At 43.7% G+C, this 16,142-nt stretch overlaps 1 long non-coding RNA gene across 1 annotated transcript; it reads right to left on the reverse strand.

Annotated features, from left to right (window-relative positions):
• Positions 1–9,948: 9,948 nt before the first annotated feature.
• Positions 9,949–15,988, reverse strand: LOC141373245 (uncharacterized). The gene is made up of 4 exons (XR_012378995.1): positions 15,905–15,988; positions 14,583–14,764; positions 13,166–13,293; positions 9,949–10,117 (listed from the first exon to the last, which is right to left on the reverse strand). It is a non-coding gene; the product is annotated as an uncharacterized lncRNA (long non-coding RNA).
• Between the last annotated feature and the right edge of the window lie 154 nt (positions 15,989–16,142).

Here is a 16,142-nt window from a genome sequence, read left to right on the forward strand (position 1 = left end):
AATTAAAATCTAAAATGTCAACCTTCAGCCAGCTCTTCAGCATGCTCAATGCATCCAGAGACACAGGGGGAAGCTGAATTATAAAGTGACTCTCAGTGAGCACAGTTCGAAGGGGACTTCAGGGAAGTGTTACCAAAGGCCAAATGCCAACCTTTATTCCAAATCTCTCTTTTTTTTAAAAGATTTATTTATTTATTTATTTGAGAGATTGAGAATGAGAGATAGAGAGCACGAGAGGGAAGAGGGTCAGAGGGAGAAGCAGACTCCCTGCTGAGCAGGGAGCCCAGTGCGGGACTCGATCCCGGCACTCCGGGATCATGACCTGAGCTGAAGGCAGTCACTTAACCAACTGAGCCACCCAGGCGCCCTATTCCAAATCTCTTATCCTAAGGTACCGAAGCCCTCCTGATGCCTCCAGATACCTGTAGAGGGGCAGGTGCACACTTCTGCTGGAGACTTTGGGTGCTGCCTGCTTGCGTTCTCTTGGCTGACATTTCAGCCCTCCTGGTGGCCCTTCCAGCCCAGTTTCCCTGCCCCTCCTCCCTTGGCTCCTTCTCAGGCACCCAGTCTACTGGTCTCAACCAAGGCCTGCCACCATTACCTGAGAAAATGTATCTGTTTCTTGAGGAGCTACCCCAGAATGGGGAGAGAGTGGGCAAAAGAGGGTAAAGATTATAAAAATTCCCCCCAAGCAGTGCAGATTTGCTTTCAGGCCTCAAATGGGAACTGCTGCTTTGTCAAACAGAACTGACTACTTACCACTCCCTGTGTTTCCCATGCCTATACCTTTGGTACACATCATTCGCCTTACTGAAATCTACTGCTGTCAAAATCCAACCCACCAAGTGTACATGGGTACTTTATCAGAGCAGTTTGGCAGTATCTAGACAAATTGAGGATGACATAAGATTTGACCTAGTAATTCTATTCTCTTGTAAATATTCTGGAAACACTCCACACATGAGCACAAAAAGACATGTGCAAAAATCTTCATAGCATTGCTGTCTGAAAGACTGAAAAACTATACAACCTAAATAAATATCCATCAGCAGAATTGATTTTAAGATTGAGGTACACACACACACACGTACACACTGGAATATTATGCAACAATAAAAGTGAACTAGAGTTACGTGTTTCACCATATATAATTTATAATATATATGTTTACATATATAAATAAGCAGAATAAGCAGAAGTATAAAAGCAAAAAGCAAAATGTGGAACAATACAGTAGAATACATAAAATGACATTATTTCAGAATACATACATATGTAATAAAAGTATAATGAAATTCAGAGAATTATAAATGCCAAGCTCAAGGTCTTATTTACCTCCTGAGGTAGGAGAGGGTTGCAGTTGAGTAGGGAAACACCAGTGGCTTTCTTGCATTGGTAATTTTATTAATTTTCTGTGGCTGCTCTAAGAAATTATCACAAACTTGGTGGCTTAAAACAACCAACATTTATTTTCTCACAGTTCTGTAGCCTACAGTCCAAAATCCAGATCACTGAGCCAGAATGAGGGTACAGACGGGGCCATACTCCTTCTGGAGGCTCTAGGGGAGAATCTCTTCCTTACCTTTTCCAGCTTCTGGTGGTTGCTGACATTCCTCGGTTTGTGGACCCACCACTCCAACCTTCAAATCTCTTCCTGCTCAGTCTTCACAGGGCCTTCGCGCGCGCACGCGCGCGCGCGCGTGTGTGTGTGTGTGTGTGTGTGTGTGTGTGAAATCTCCCTCTGCCACCCCCCTTACAAGGATACTTGTGATGATATTTAGAACCCATCCAGACAGTCCAGGATAATCTCCCCATCTCAAGACCCTTAGTTTAATCACACCTGCAAAGACCCTTCTTCCAAATTTAAGATTTATGGTTTTAGAGATTAAGACCTGATATCTTTGGGAGGGAGGGAATTTTTAGTCTACCATAGTAATATTTTATTTCTTTTTTTTTTAAGATTTTATTTATTTATTTGACACAGAGAAAGAGAGAGAGTATGAGCAGGGAGAGAGGCAGAGGGAGAGGGAGAGGGAGAAGCAGGCTCCCCGCTGAGCAAGGAGCCTGACACAGGGCTCGGCAAAAGTTAACCAACTGAGCCACCCACACACCCTGTAATGTTTTGTTTCTTAGGCTGAATGGTGGGAAATAGCAGGCATAGACTCGTGGACTTCTACCTTGAGTTCCAGCTGTGTGTCTTATGTCAGACACACTGTGAACCAGTCATGGCAAGAGAGGTCTCCAGGAGGCTGAAGAGCAAGGTAATGAGAGTAACCCAGGGGCAGGTCAGAGGACTAGGAGTTACGTTCTAGGAGCAGAGTGTATGAATTTATCATTTCAGAGATGGGGTAATTCTGGGTAAGTCACTTATAAATGGACCCTTGTCATTTTTAGAATGTTTTGCGAGTCCCTTTTAAGATGTTAAATTATAATATTTAAAGAGTGGCCCCTCCTCCAAAAATTGAGAGAACTGAAGACCGAAAACAAACAAATGAAAACCTTTCAAAACTGAGTGGATTGGATGCTAACTTCTGGCAGTCAAATTTCAAGCACGGAGGACAGGTCAGGAGAGAAGAATTCCAGCCATATTACATAGGCAGCCACCAGCTCCACCTGCTTCTCCTCCAAGCCGTCTGTCTGTTGCCAGCCGCTCCCAGGTCAAACAGGAAGCCAATGCTCTGAGTCAGCTCTATTCCCAGGAGATGACAAATGGGCTCAGCAGTTCCTTGGCCAGCATGAGCAGAGCTGGTAGAAGCAGCAGGTGGCCACTCTTTTCTCAGCACAGTTCAGCTATGACTAAGCAGGTGTTTGATCTTTACCTGCAGCCTGGTGGGAGCAGAACTGATGAAGCCAGAGCATGCACCACAGAGTCAGAGGACTCCCTGCATCCTCCGTCCCCAAATGAGGGAACAGTGGGTGTGAAAATTAGTACCAGGCAACCTCATTTAGAATGGAGCTGGGAGGTCGGCAGGGGGAGCTGGGAGGCCCCACCATTCAGTTGCAGACCCAGCAGTAAGAGCCAGACCTTGCACATGGATACTACATTACTATCCCAGCACAAGGAAGGAAGTTCTTACTCCTCCCCAGGCAACAGCCCAGCCAATGAAAGACTGTCACATCTCAGCCAATGAAAAGCCACTCTACTGCGAATTCCCAGTATTCCAGTGGACTTTTGATTTATAACAGCTCCCCCCCAACTTTCTCCTTACCTCTGTAAGAGAGTATTCCTCTCCTTTGTTCTCAGGCCTTGTCTATGGTTTTGCCATAGATGGCTTGTCCTGAATTGTGATTCTGTCATTCCCAAATAAATCCACTTTTGCCGGTAAAATAACTGGCAGCTTTTTAGTTGGTTTTTTTTTTTTTTTTTTACCACGTCTTTTTTATTTTATCTATTTATTTGACAGAGAGAGACACAGCGAAAGAGGGAACACAAGCAGGGGGAGTGGGAGAGGGAGAAGCAGGCTTCCCGTGGAGCAGGGAGCCCGATGCGGGGCTTGATCCCAGGACCCTGAGATCATGACCTGAGCTGAAGGCAGACGCTTAATGGCTGAGCCACCCAGGCGCCCCCGGGCAGTTTTATTTTTAAACTTAACATGGGTAATGGCTATTTGGAGGATGGCCATCCTCCAACCCTATTGGAAGACGCCATGGAAATCTAAAACATTGAGGCTGACATCTGTGTTATTCTGCCTGAGGACATTTTGTTCATTTTGTACAAAGTGTTACTGTGCACAGGAAACAGTCTAAATGGGTCATTTTTGCAATTATGGATTACTAATGTGAATAACCTCTCTAGTTTTTCAGGCCTAGGAGCTTAAGTTTGGCACTTCATTTGTCAAGTTTCAGCTCAGATGGCATCTCTATAAGCATCTACCTGCAAGTGATTGGCTCCATAACCCTCAATCCCATAACCCCCTTTCTTTCTTAACCTCTTTTTTTACTCTCTGCGATTATCTTATATACTTATTTGCTTATGTAGTTATTGTCCATCTTTCCCACTAGAATGTAGGCTTTCTGAATTCAGGAGCCCCGCTTTTTTTTTCTTCTTATATCTTGTATCCTCGGAGGTTAGGATAGTGCCTGACATACTAGGCAATAAATGTTTACTGAATGAATGAATGAATGAGTGAATAAACGAATGGATAAACGCAGAGGCTGAATAAATGCCCGAGGACTCAAAAGAATCAGTCATAGAAGTGAAAACAGAACGCAAATTAACGTAAATATCCCATATTCATGTGCTTCAACATATTCAGCTAAGACTGCTTCCCAATTTACTATTTCTGCTTTGTTCCCACAATATACTACTGTGTGCACATTCATATACACATTTGCACATTCATCTTCCAGATGGAGAAACTGAAGCCCAGCAAAATGAAATGACTTGAATACAACTATGTGGCTAGTTATGGTTACTTGGACCCTATTTTCTATCAGAGAGGTAATTTACTCAGAGGATGATTTGGGATTTTTGCTTCATTTTGCTCCTTCCCCCACAAATAAAACAACAAAACACTTCCTATGAGAAAATGGTACCATAGTTTTTTGTCTCACAAAGACATGGTATAAAGTCGGGGTTACATTCGGCAAGTCAATTACCACTACACGGGAGATTATATACAAGACATGGTTATCAAGAAAGCAACTTTGGCGGGACACCTGGGTGGCTCGGTCGGTTAAGCGTCTGCCTTCGGCTCAGGTCATGATCCCAGAGTCCCGGGATCGAGTCTGGCATCGGGCTCCCTTCTCAGCAGAGAGCCTGCTTCTCCCTCTGCCTGCCGCTCTCCTGGCTTGTGCTCTCTCTCTCCCTCTAATAAATAAATAAAATCTTAAAAAAAAAAAAAAAGAAAGAAAGCAACTTTGGCTAGGCTTGTTAATACTCTATGTCATTAGGGATGAGTGGGAGGAGGAGTCCCCAGAGCTACCAGGTACACAAGATGACCAACGTGGAAGTCTTGGACTCAGACGCCGGTTATTTTTAGCATTAGGGATATTGTTTCACATAGTTAAGGGGCAATTCTACTAGGAAGCAAGGAACTGACTGATTTTGTGAGACCTTCCCAGCATCTGGGTCCATCTAGACAAGGACAGAAGGAACCATGAAAATAGGAGCTCCTAATACCTGCTTCTCCTCCTCCCGTGAGACGAGGCTGCCTCCTTTTGACTTGAGGGGCAAAAACTGATTGCACGTACTTAATACATTGATTGAGAAACATTACTAATTTTTATTTTTTATTTTTATTTTTTTTTAAGATTTTTATTTATTTGAGAGCGAGAGAATGAGAGAGAGCACATGAGAAGGGGGAGGGTCAGAGGGAGAAGCAGACTCCCTGCCGAGCAGGGAGCCTGATGCGAGACTCGATCCAGGGACTCCAGGATCATGACCTGAGCCAAAGGCAGTCGCCTAACCAACTGAGCCACCCAGGCGCCCAAACATTACTAATTTTTAAATAAGCCTGAATGTTTTATCTGTGTCCAGTTCTCATTTTCCATTTGTATGTTATAGAAAATGCACCCTAATTCATTCATTCATCCTTTCTTTCTTCTTGCTCCTTGAAAATGTTGCCCGTTCTGAAATCTGTTTTGAATTATAATAGAAAAGTATAGCTGTCACTGAAAGGAGAAAGCATTTCAAATAACTTCAATTTTAATAATTTCAAACAAACAACAACCCTGAGGTGTCATATCTTTCCATAAGTAAGTTCACTGTTAACCGACAGCAAAAGAATTACCCACAGTAAGGGTAACTCTATGAAGATGAGAAATTTACCAAAGAATAGCCTATCTTTGAGAATCTTTCTTAGCTCCCAAAGTAACTTCATAATTAACTGATATTATTCATTATAATTAATAATATCGTAGCAACCACTTCTACCACCATCTTAAAGAAAGGCATCTCTTGTAAAGCCCAAAGAGCAACCAATAGGTGGTTTCCTAAAAGATTATTTTTAATACCGAATGATGGTACCCTAAATGTTAAACACAAAACTCAAAAAAAAAAATCACAAAGCAAAGCAATTTAAAATTAAGCATAATTATTTTTTCAGAATAACAAAATAAACTATTCAGGTGGTAGAACAACTTTCTAAAAACAGAATCCACAGAACATGCCGGGAAATATTACATTAAACCACCAAATTCAATACTGGTCAAGAGATAGTATGGTAGTTTTCCACCCGAGGGACAAAGATTGGTAACGTGTGCAATGTCTTCAGGTACCTGCTCTGAGGACTGGTTTGATTCATTATTTGAATCATGCCTAAGAACTCCAATGGCTCACATATGAGCTGTGGCAGGAAGGAAGCTATTCTTCTTCTTAGAATTACTGCCTCCAAAGAGAAATGCAATGTGTCCACTCTAAATAATAGACCTAAATTATCTCCTTGACTCTTTGCTGTTAGTTGCCGGCACACCTCTCCTACTAGAATGAGGGCCTAGGGGGCAAGAATTCTGTCATTCACGTTTGTATCCCCCACTTCTAGCACAGAGGAATGAAGTTAACACATGACTGGGTGCAGTGCCTGGTTCAAAAGTCAACCCTCTTTTGAGTACCTTTCTCTTCTATCTGTTCTATTCTTTGTTCCTATATTTTTGACGCTTTAAACACTTTTTAAAATACTTTGATCAAAAGCAACTCAAACTTTGTATTTCAAATTAGTTCATAACAGATTTGTAACATCCTATGAATGATGGTATTGCTACTTCCCTTAGAACTGTTATTTTTCTTTTATTTACTATGAATCAAGATCTCAAAATCACCACAAAATATACTGGATTCTGAAATGTTAATTATAAATACTAATTTTTACCAAATAGTATCGGTGACAGAAAGCAAGATATTTCAACCATTTATACTTGGGATCCACCCACAAACAAGTCTTCAGAGCCTCCATATCTCAGTATCTCATCCACAGCAATGCTTCCAGATGTCTCCTAATTGCACCATCTCCACCTCATTCAGGCTTTGCTGCTCAGCCTCCATCATGGGTAACCACAAACACTACCTCTTTGAAGGGGAGTGCCCTAGAGCCACGTCTAATGTCTGTGGAGAGCCAGGAATTCCAGCAAGGAGAAGCCAATTAAATTGCAAAAATCAAATTCCATCAAGAGAAAACAAAATAAAAATGCCAAAAATTAGGGGAGATAAAAAGCACGGGATACCCCCACAGATACCAAAAAGGGGCAATATGTTAGGCACACTGCTTTTAGGAGAATTGACCTGAGTCTACTTGAGTTGCCCAGAGTCTAAAGGGAGAGATAAGCAAGAAAATCAATCATCCCAACAGAGGATTCAGAGACCATGGAGAATTAGGAGGCTGTAATCGAGGTTAGAATGGGGCATTGCGGGAGCACAGAGGAAGGTCACTTGACCCTGACCTGAAAGAGTCAGAGAAGGTTTCACTCAGGAGCAAATCCTGAGCTGCATTCAGAACAAACTAGAACAAGTCCAAACTGTAACGGGGATGAGGTGGCATCCCACGCAGAAGAAAGACTGTCACACACAGAGAACTCACATAATTCAGTAACATCTGGGGGACAGGGTCTAGGGAGGAGCAGTGGAATATGAAGCTAGTAGGTGGTCAAGGGTCCACTCCCCATGAACACCATGACAAAGACTTCAGGTTTCAATGCTACTATCAAGGGGGCGTGATCGAGGAAGTAATTTAACTTGCATTTTAAAAATAAAATCAGAATAGCAACTTGTTAATTTACAGTGAAAGTGAGAAAAAAAATGAGTCCAAGTTCTTGATGAAACGTGGAGATTGGCAAGAGCTTCAGAGATGGCAGTGACTGAGAGGAGCGGACAGGGATGCATAGTACCTGAGGAGGCAGTTTTTGCCGGCACAGGTGGGCGGGGGTGGAGGAGTGATGAGGAAGGAAGCTGCCCGGAGAGTCAAGGGAAAGCCCCACCCCTTCTTGGGCCCTGGGCGCCAAAGCATGCAGTCAACGTCTAGCTGTGATTTCTAAGAGCTGCACGGAGGAGAAAAACCAGAATTCTGTCAAAGTGAGGAATGCAAGCAACATTCTGGGAAGTCATTTGGGGTCCCAGGAGGGCTGATACTCAGTGGGTGTGTACCCGCACAACAGAACCAGGATAAGCCACTCTTCTGAGTCTCCAGAGTGTTCCCCATCACCTCACCACCCTGGGGGCCCCCCAGTGAGCCCAGAAACTAAAGGGGTAGGTAGCACTTGGTACAGCAGAAGCCTCAATGAATTATATGAACCCACACCTGCAGGGTGGCCATTTTCCTTTCTGCTTGGTTGGGGCCAGCCCGCACTATTTTGGTTATCAAATATTCTGATTATCACCCAGAGCATAAGCAGTTTGTTTTCGAGGAATGGAGGCTGGACTGCCCAGCAGACAGGGCTGAGGAGAAGCAGCACTGAGATGCTTGTAGATGACAGTGGGGAAAGAGGCTGCATACCCGGGGAAGCCAAGAGTGATAGGACTGGGAGACCTAGTGAGCAGAGCTGGCCTTGGGTGTGAAAAGGCTAGCCACTGTGCCTTTGAACTCTCTGAGAGATGGATGAGCTGGGAGAGAAGTGCTGCTGCCTAGCTGGGTCCTAGTTGGCCTCCCAGGAGGGAAGAGCTTGGCTGTCCCAGAGCCTGGCCAAATTGAAAGCAGAGTTCAATGCCTGGGGAGGGGGAGGGGGTCACATTTGTGCTAAATTCTGCTTAGGGTTATTTTAGTATTGACCTAATTTCATTATGTCCTAATCCTTCAAATGTAATCTCACACTTAGTAGTTATGCTAACTTGATTAACCAGAGGATTTTATTCCTACCTACTCCATACAATTTTTCTTTATTTCTATTTCCCCCGATGTAGAGAGAGGAAACATGAAACAAAAGTAGTTAACATTTTTACGCATTTGCTTTGACTCTAAAAAAGTTGTGGGGGGCAGAGGGTGCCTGCGTGATTCAGTCGGTTTAGTGTCTGACTCTATCTCAGCTCAGGTCTCTATCTCAGCTCAGTCCTTCATCTGAGGGTCATGAGTTCAAGTTCCACCTTGGGCTCCACACTAGGAGTGGAGCCTACTTAAAAAAAAAAAAAACAAAACAGATAGAATTTATTCTGCATGCAGCCTTAATTCATTGTTTTCTATTTGACGAGATATAGTAAGATCAAAGTAAGTTTCAGCTATGATCACCCATAAAGCTCCACAATCCTACACTGCAACCCTTTCTAGCACAGACTCAAACGTGTTTCTGCACCCTTCTGAAATGTGGCAAATACAATTGTTTTTGACAAGCACAGCTGAAGAGTGTATTTGAGAATACCAGAATATTAGGGGTAGGGTAGATCTTCATAAAACTGAAACAAAATTAATGTGAACCGAGGGCTTATTTTGGACAGAATTGGGTTTCCAAGTAGGTAAACTATTAATGGCAGGCAGTTAGAAAGAACATTCTAGTTCATTATCTGCAATACAACAATATAGGTGCCCCAGTTAAAAAAAAAAAAATCCTAGGGACAAAACTAGTTTTTACTTTGGCTTCATTTTTAATTCAATTTCATTCAAGATGCTGCTAGAAAACCCCATACGAGAAACGGTGAGAAGCAAATTCTTTTGTGCCCTAGAATGTTCTTGGTAAGAGATATAAAAAGAGAGTATTGGAAACCTTCATCATTTCCTGCTTTATGTTTCACAGATGAGAATGTTTGCACAAAAACCACCAACCCCTGTGGCTCTGGCTGCTGGTTTCCCAAACGTGAGCCTCTCTCCACAGTGTCCCTTGTTTTGCTTTCCCCTGACTTTCCTGTCAATGGGGGAGAGAGCTAGACACCAGGTGCTCTTGTGAGAGCTCTGTGTGTCCTCCTGAGGGTTCCCCGCCACCCCCCGCCAAGTTGGCCCCAGCAGAGCATGGAGGGTCTGCAATCCTATCCAGAGCACATGCCCACATAATACAACACCTGAATGACACATATAGGAAGATATACCCTCACAAAAACAGTAACTTTATTCTCACAGAGCATAGAACCAAAGCTTGGAGGGACCTAATTAAAAGTAGATGTGCATAAAAAAAAAAGTAGATGTGCATGTGTGCATGTGCACGCATGTGCAAGTATGTTTCTAGTGATGAAGACTTTTTTTTTTTAAGAAGGGTTCTGAACCTAAAATGAAAAAAAAGAAACCATAGCTATAGTTCAGTTTATGAAACCAAGCTACAGGTAGTACCTAGGACAGGGTCTGGCATATAAAAAGACCTCAATAAAGACTTTTGACTGATTGTCAGCAGGACAAACATCCTCCTCAATGCCTCCTCTACCCTCTTCAGTAGCCCTCATTTCTATAATTTCCTTTCCAGCATTACAGCTGTTCATACCACAATCTGGCACATAAAACAAGATATATAATCAGCTCATTTTCCATGTTTTTAAGGGCGCCATCATTTGGATGGGGGAATTTCAGAATGGTTTATTCACTGCTTTGATCAACACTTGTTGAGGGCTTTTTATGGACAGACACCACATTCATTAATCTGCGCTGTTGGCGAGTAAAGGGAGAAATGCACCTGCCCCTAAGAGGCCATCATGTGAGAGACCGACACTTAGAAAATTATGACCCTATGAGATAGAGGAATGTAAACTGTTCCTGGGGATCTCGGCAGAGGCAAAGACTAACTGCCTGAGTGGAGTGGGGAGGGAGGTGACCTTTGAGCTGGGGTAATCCCAGGGCAAGAAAGGAGAATGGCATTTTGCACAGATTGGGAAAGTCATGAAAAAGTGAAGGCACATGGGGCGCTCTGGCACCTTGAGAAAGAACTGGTGTGAAGAACACAGGGAGGAAGGAAGGGGATGTGAAAAGAGAAACAGATGGGGCCAGATTGTGGAGGCCCAAGGAATTTGGACTTTATCTTATGCAATGAGAAGTCACTGAAGACAGAGCTCCTTGAGCAAATGACAAAAGTGGGGAAGGATCTACTTGCTCCGTGCTCTATGCCACAGCTGGAAAAGCAGAATTGAATTTATAAATTCAGGCTCATGATGTAACCCAATTTTTGTTTTAGCATGAGAGCAGTGTGAAGATGAACAGACAGCAAGGAAAATGGAGACTGGCCCCTAGACCAATCTGGAGACTGTAACAACAATCAGATACAAATAAGATTACATATCTGAGAAATTTCAAAGTAGAACAAATGCAAGTGAACATAAACATAGTTATTAAAGGAAAAAGTCTTCCTAGTGTAAACAATGACTATACAGACTTCATTTTTTGGGTTTTCCAGGAAGTGTTTATACGAACATCACATGTATTCTGAATCAAAATCTCTACTCCTGATTCCACTATGAGTTCACAGAATATTAAAACGCAATAGAGTCTGGCAACATCAGCATAATGAAATTACAGCGTATGGCACTGCTTGCTTACTTCTTGCAATAATTTACAAACCAGACCAGTTGACATGTATGGAAAATTTACAGTCACAAAAAACTGAGTGATTTCTGGCAGGCACAAGATAAATTTGTGGCTTAGCCAAGAAAATAATTCACATTTCCTACTTACCATTCCAAGGCTCTTCACACTACTTATCCTGCCTTCTTTTCTCTTTCCTTTTTTTTTTTTTTTTTGTCTGAAAGGTTTGGAAAAAGGAAGTGCTTCCTGAAATTCCCTCAATTTAACTAGTTTTTAAAAGGTCAGGAAACATTTGGAAACTAACAAAACCTTTGTATACCTGACAGGTCTGTCTATGTGTTGTGAGTCTTTTAAGAAAAATATTTTGGGGGCACCTGGGTGGCTCAGATGGTTAAGCGTCTGCCTTCAGCTCAGGTCGTGATCCCAGGGTCCTGGGATCGAGTCCCGCATCGGGCTCCCTGCTCAGCGGGGAGCCTGCTTCTCCCTCTGCCTCTCTCTCTCTCTCTCTCTCTGTCTCTGATGAATAAATAAATAAAATCTTAAAAAAAAAAGAAAAAAAAAGAAAAATATTTTGGCACACTGGGGGATTTTATGGTAAGGTTTAGGAAACTTTTGAGAGATATCTTTGAAGAGAACAGTGCAAAGTTGCAAATCAAAGTCATTTTTTTAAAGCAGAAAATGATTCATCTTTGTCCTTGCCTTTCTCTCTTTTTGAATACTTTTTGTACTTGGTTTAAATACTCTTGCCCCTGCTACCATGAATTTCTACCATGCGTACTACAAAATGTGTGATTTTCTTGTCCTGTGGGGGGATTACTTGAAAAGGAAACGAACAATGTGCTATTCTTGGCAGGGAAAGAGCTACTGTTGACTAGTGGTCATTAAGTCAAACCTTTGGGTACTGTTCCAGAGGTTGGAAGGCAGGTACTATCATTTCTCTGCTCACTGAACCCTGGTTGATGACGTAGGCAGGCTGGGTAGAGCCAGCCACTGAAGCCCTTGCTAGGTTTGAAATTCTGTTCTTGGTGAGAAACCAAGTGGCATTGGCCTCAGTTAGCCAATTTCAATGAGCAGAGAGCCAAGTGGCTTAGCCACATACATGTGTACATTAAAAGTATCTCCTGTCCTCCTCTCTATATGTAGCATTGAACCAGGCAACCATATGAAGTCTTCAAAAAGAAAGCAGGAATAATTGTGAGATAATCCTTAAACATGAATATATTTTTAAATATGTGATTTGTCTTGAGCTCAATAGCTACCTCCAGAAACTGGATCCACAATGGAAGATTCCATCCACAATCCATCTCTTGGCAGCCAAACCCTCAACACTCAGGAAATAATACCAATACAGCCAAATTTAGTGTTTGGGCTGTTTTGTCCAGATGACTTCCTATAAGAGTGGATCTCAGCAAGGCATAGAAGGAGGGCTCTATGTAGAGGCATTTGGAAATCTTCTTTGGGCCAAGCTGAGGGATCAAGTGGTTCAATTATTCTAAAATATAAGGAAAAGCTGTACTGGCACTTACAGCCTTGCAAACTAACATTTTATTATTATTTTTTTAAATATTAAGAAAGTCCTCTTTGTTGGGGCGCCTGGGTGGCTCAGATGGTTAAGCGTCTGCCTTTGGCTCAGGCCATGATCCCAGGGTCCTGGGATCGAGTTCCGCATCGGGCTCCCTGCTAGGCGGGGAGCCTGCTTCTCCCTCTGCCTCTGCCTCTCTCTCTCTTTCTCTCTCTCTCTCTGACTCTCATGAATAAATAAATAAAACATTAAAAAAAAAAAAGAAAGTCCTCTTTGCACTCACTTTTAGTGGGGTTGGGGGTGGAAGAAATAATATGCGAGGCGAAGTTTGAATTTTGATGAGGGAAACATTTTTTCAAGGTTCTTCAGAGAACTCATTACTTCCTGTTCCAACGTATTTTATTTTATTAACTGTAATAAAACACATGAGGTCATACTATGGTAGGCCTTTTCATTAGAGGGTCTCAAAGCAAGGCAGTGCTTAATTAGGGGCCCTGTCACAGGTTCAGGGAGGTGACTCTGGGCCCAAGCAGGAACAAAGCAAATCTGCCCAATAATTTAGAATATGATGGGAAGTTTTGCGTATTCCTTTGAAAACAGGATTACCACTGCTGACCTGGGCTCCTGCTGACAGGGCAAGAGAGGCAACGCAGGTGTGAGAAAATGTGGTGGAAAGGACTCAGGAAGGGAGGTGGCCATCCTGCTTCCCCTTGAATGAGAACCTTCTCTCTGGCCCAGGGGCTGGGTGGGGCTATCAGGGTGTGAGGTCAGATCCAGTGGTGGTGAGGGAGGAGGGCAGCTGGGGACCTGTGGCTTAGAGCAGAAATGGGGCCAGGAGGGGGAGGTGCCAAGAGTGACTGTGGAGAGCCCACCTGGGGAAATCCCCGGGGAACACAGGGGACCCTGACTGGCAAAGCTGTTGCCTTTCTGCCCTTCCTGCTCACTTCCTCTCCATTATTTTCATTCAGGAATCATTCCTTTACTGTTCCATGCCAGGATCTCAGCGAGACTTGGTGGGGGGGGGGGGGCAGACAATAAAAGCAGAATAGTTTTAAGGAACACTGAAGTCATTTCTGAGGAGCAGGGTTCTAAGGACATGAACTGTGTTGCTCCTTAAGGTGCAGAGCCTGTGTTAAAGGAGTTGAGATGTGGGGCCCAGAGATAGGAGATGAGTGAGTGGGGGGCCCAGAGATAGGAGATGAGTGAGCGGGCTGCCATCGGGGTAAGATAGAGTACAGCCCTTACCCCCTGACACATTCTCTCACCCCACTCCCTACCCCAGTGGACCCATGTTGCTGGGAACTAGGTGTTAGTGCAACCTGAGGAAGAACTGAAGTCAAAACTGTCCAAAGATAAAATGAGCTGTGTTGGGGGATGGCCAGCTCCTGGTCATTTGGCTTATTGGAGAAGAGGCTGGATAGCTACTGGTGGGATTGACAAGATCCCTTCCAGACCTGTGATCTATGAATCCCCAAGGGGCTGGTCTCCTGGAGATGGCAGTTCTGGGTGAACTAGTCTGCTCTGCTCTAGCTGGTCCTGAGGATGATGAGGCTTGGTCAGGGGAGGGTAGTAGGAGAAAGCCTGGTGAGGAGGGAATTGGCAACTGGCGGAAGGAGTTGGAGGGAAGGGGGTCTACAGGACTGCCATAACAAAGTACCACAAACTGGGTACCTTTCAACAACAGAAATTTAGAGCCTCACAGTTCTGAAGCTTGAAGTCCAAAATCAAGGTGTCAGCAGGGTTGGTTCCTTCTGAGAGCTCTAAAGGAGAATCTGCTCCATCCTTCTCCCAGCTTTGATCACTCTGCTTTTCCCTGGCTTATGGGTGTATCAGTCCAATCTTCTGTCATCACATGGTGTCCTCCTTGTCTTCACACGGCCAGCTTCTTACAGAGACAAGAGTCATATTGGATTAGGGGCCCACCCTACTCCAGTATGACCTCATATTAATTTAACTAATTAGATCTGCACTTAATCTATTTCCAAATAAGTTTACACTCTGAGGTACTTCAACATATCTTACTTTTAGGGGGGATACAATTCAGTCCATAACAGGAAGAAACTTGCTGAATCTCTGAGACCTCAACTTTTCCCATCTGTACAACTCCCAGTGCTGGCACTGCATGGAGAGAGGCTGGGTGCCTGGAGTAGACATCACTCCCTCTGCTAGCCCTAGCTTGACTTTATATACAGCATAGTTCTGAGACTGTTCCCAGGGTTTCAAACTTCTGCCCTTTCCTGTTTTTCACAGAATCCCCATCTCCTCACAATATCCACAGCACCCCCAACCCGGACACCCACTTATCCTGACACCCTAGAGGCTCAAGCTCTCTCCTCTCATCAAAGAGCTCCCTGAAATCTTTCCTTGACACCCAGGCACAGAATAACATGGACTTGGGGAGGCTGTGTGTGTGTGAGGTTTTTGGTTTTTGATTTTCTCCTTTGGGATTCTTCTTACAACTACCTAAACAGCACCCAAGATTTCTGGCCTATTTCATCCAGTGTTGGACAAACTGGCTACCTTAAATGAATTTTCTAGATTTTTTTTTTTTGGGGAGACAGATTATAAATCACAATTCTAGAAATTTATGCCAGCAATACCTTCCATGGGATTACAAACACATAGGGAGGATGTGGTAAATGGGGAAACACCAGACTCAGAGACACCAGAGGTCAGAAGCCTCAAGTTCTATGACCACACACTATGGTTGTGTGACAGTGGCGGTCAGGTCACCTTCTCTGTACTTTACTCCAATGGTAAAATCAGTCAGACTATTTCAATGCTGGTATTCTATGATTTCATAAAAGTCAGTATTCTGTGATTTCATAATAGGTCTCTAAGGACCACTCTAATGCTGATTTTCCATGAATTTATAACAGCTAAAACTTTTTATGCGGTTAAATGTAAGGAAAGAGGTGACACATATATCATTTCTCTAAAAATCAGCTAACATCTTTGTGGAATGATGTCACCGTGAGCCTCAGTTTTCCGATTTATAAAACGCAAAAACAACAATATGGACCTTATGAGGTGGTGGGAGTGAGGGTGCCTGGAGCGATCTGTAACTTTATACGGAGGCAAACCAGGAACCTCTTCGAACGTTCTCTGTTACAGCTCCTGGACTCTGCGCCCGAGCAAGCCGACAGAAGGACAGGGAGGGGGCGGGGCGAGGAGGTTGGCTTTGTTCTCGCCCCGCCCCCGCCCCTCCCTAGATATCGCGAGAGGGCGGGTCCGCTTGGCTTCGGCGTCGGCGTCGCTCC

The sequence above is a fragment of the Callorhinus ursinus genome, unplaced genomic scaffold (assembly GCF_003265705.2).
Source record: "Callorhinus ursinus isolate GAN/ISIS: 27379988/994484 unplaced genomic scaffold, GSC_fseal_2.0 scaffold1, whole genome shotgun sequence".
Taxonomy (NCBI): domain Eukaryota; kingdom Metazoa; phylum Chordata; class Mammalia; order Carnivora; family Otariidae; genus Callorhinus; species Callorhinus ursinus.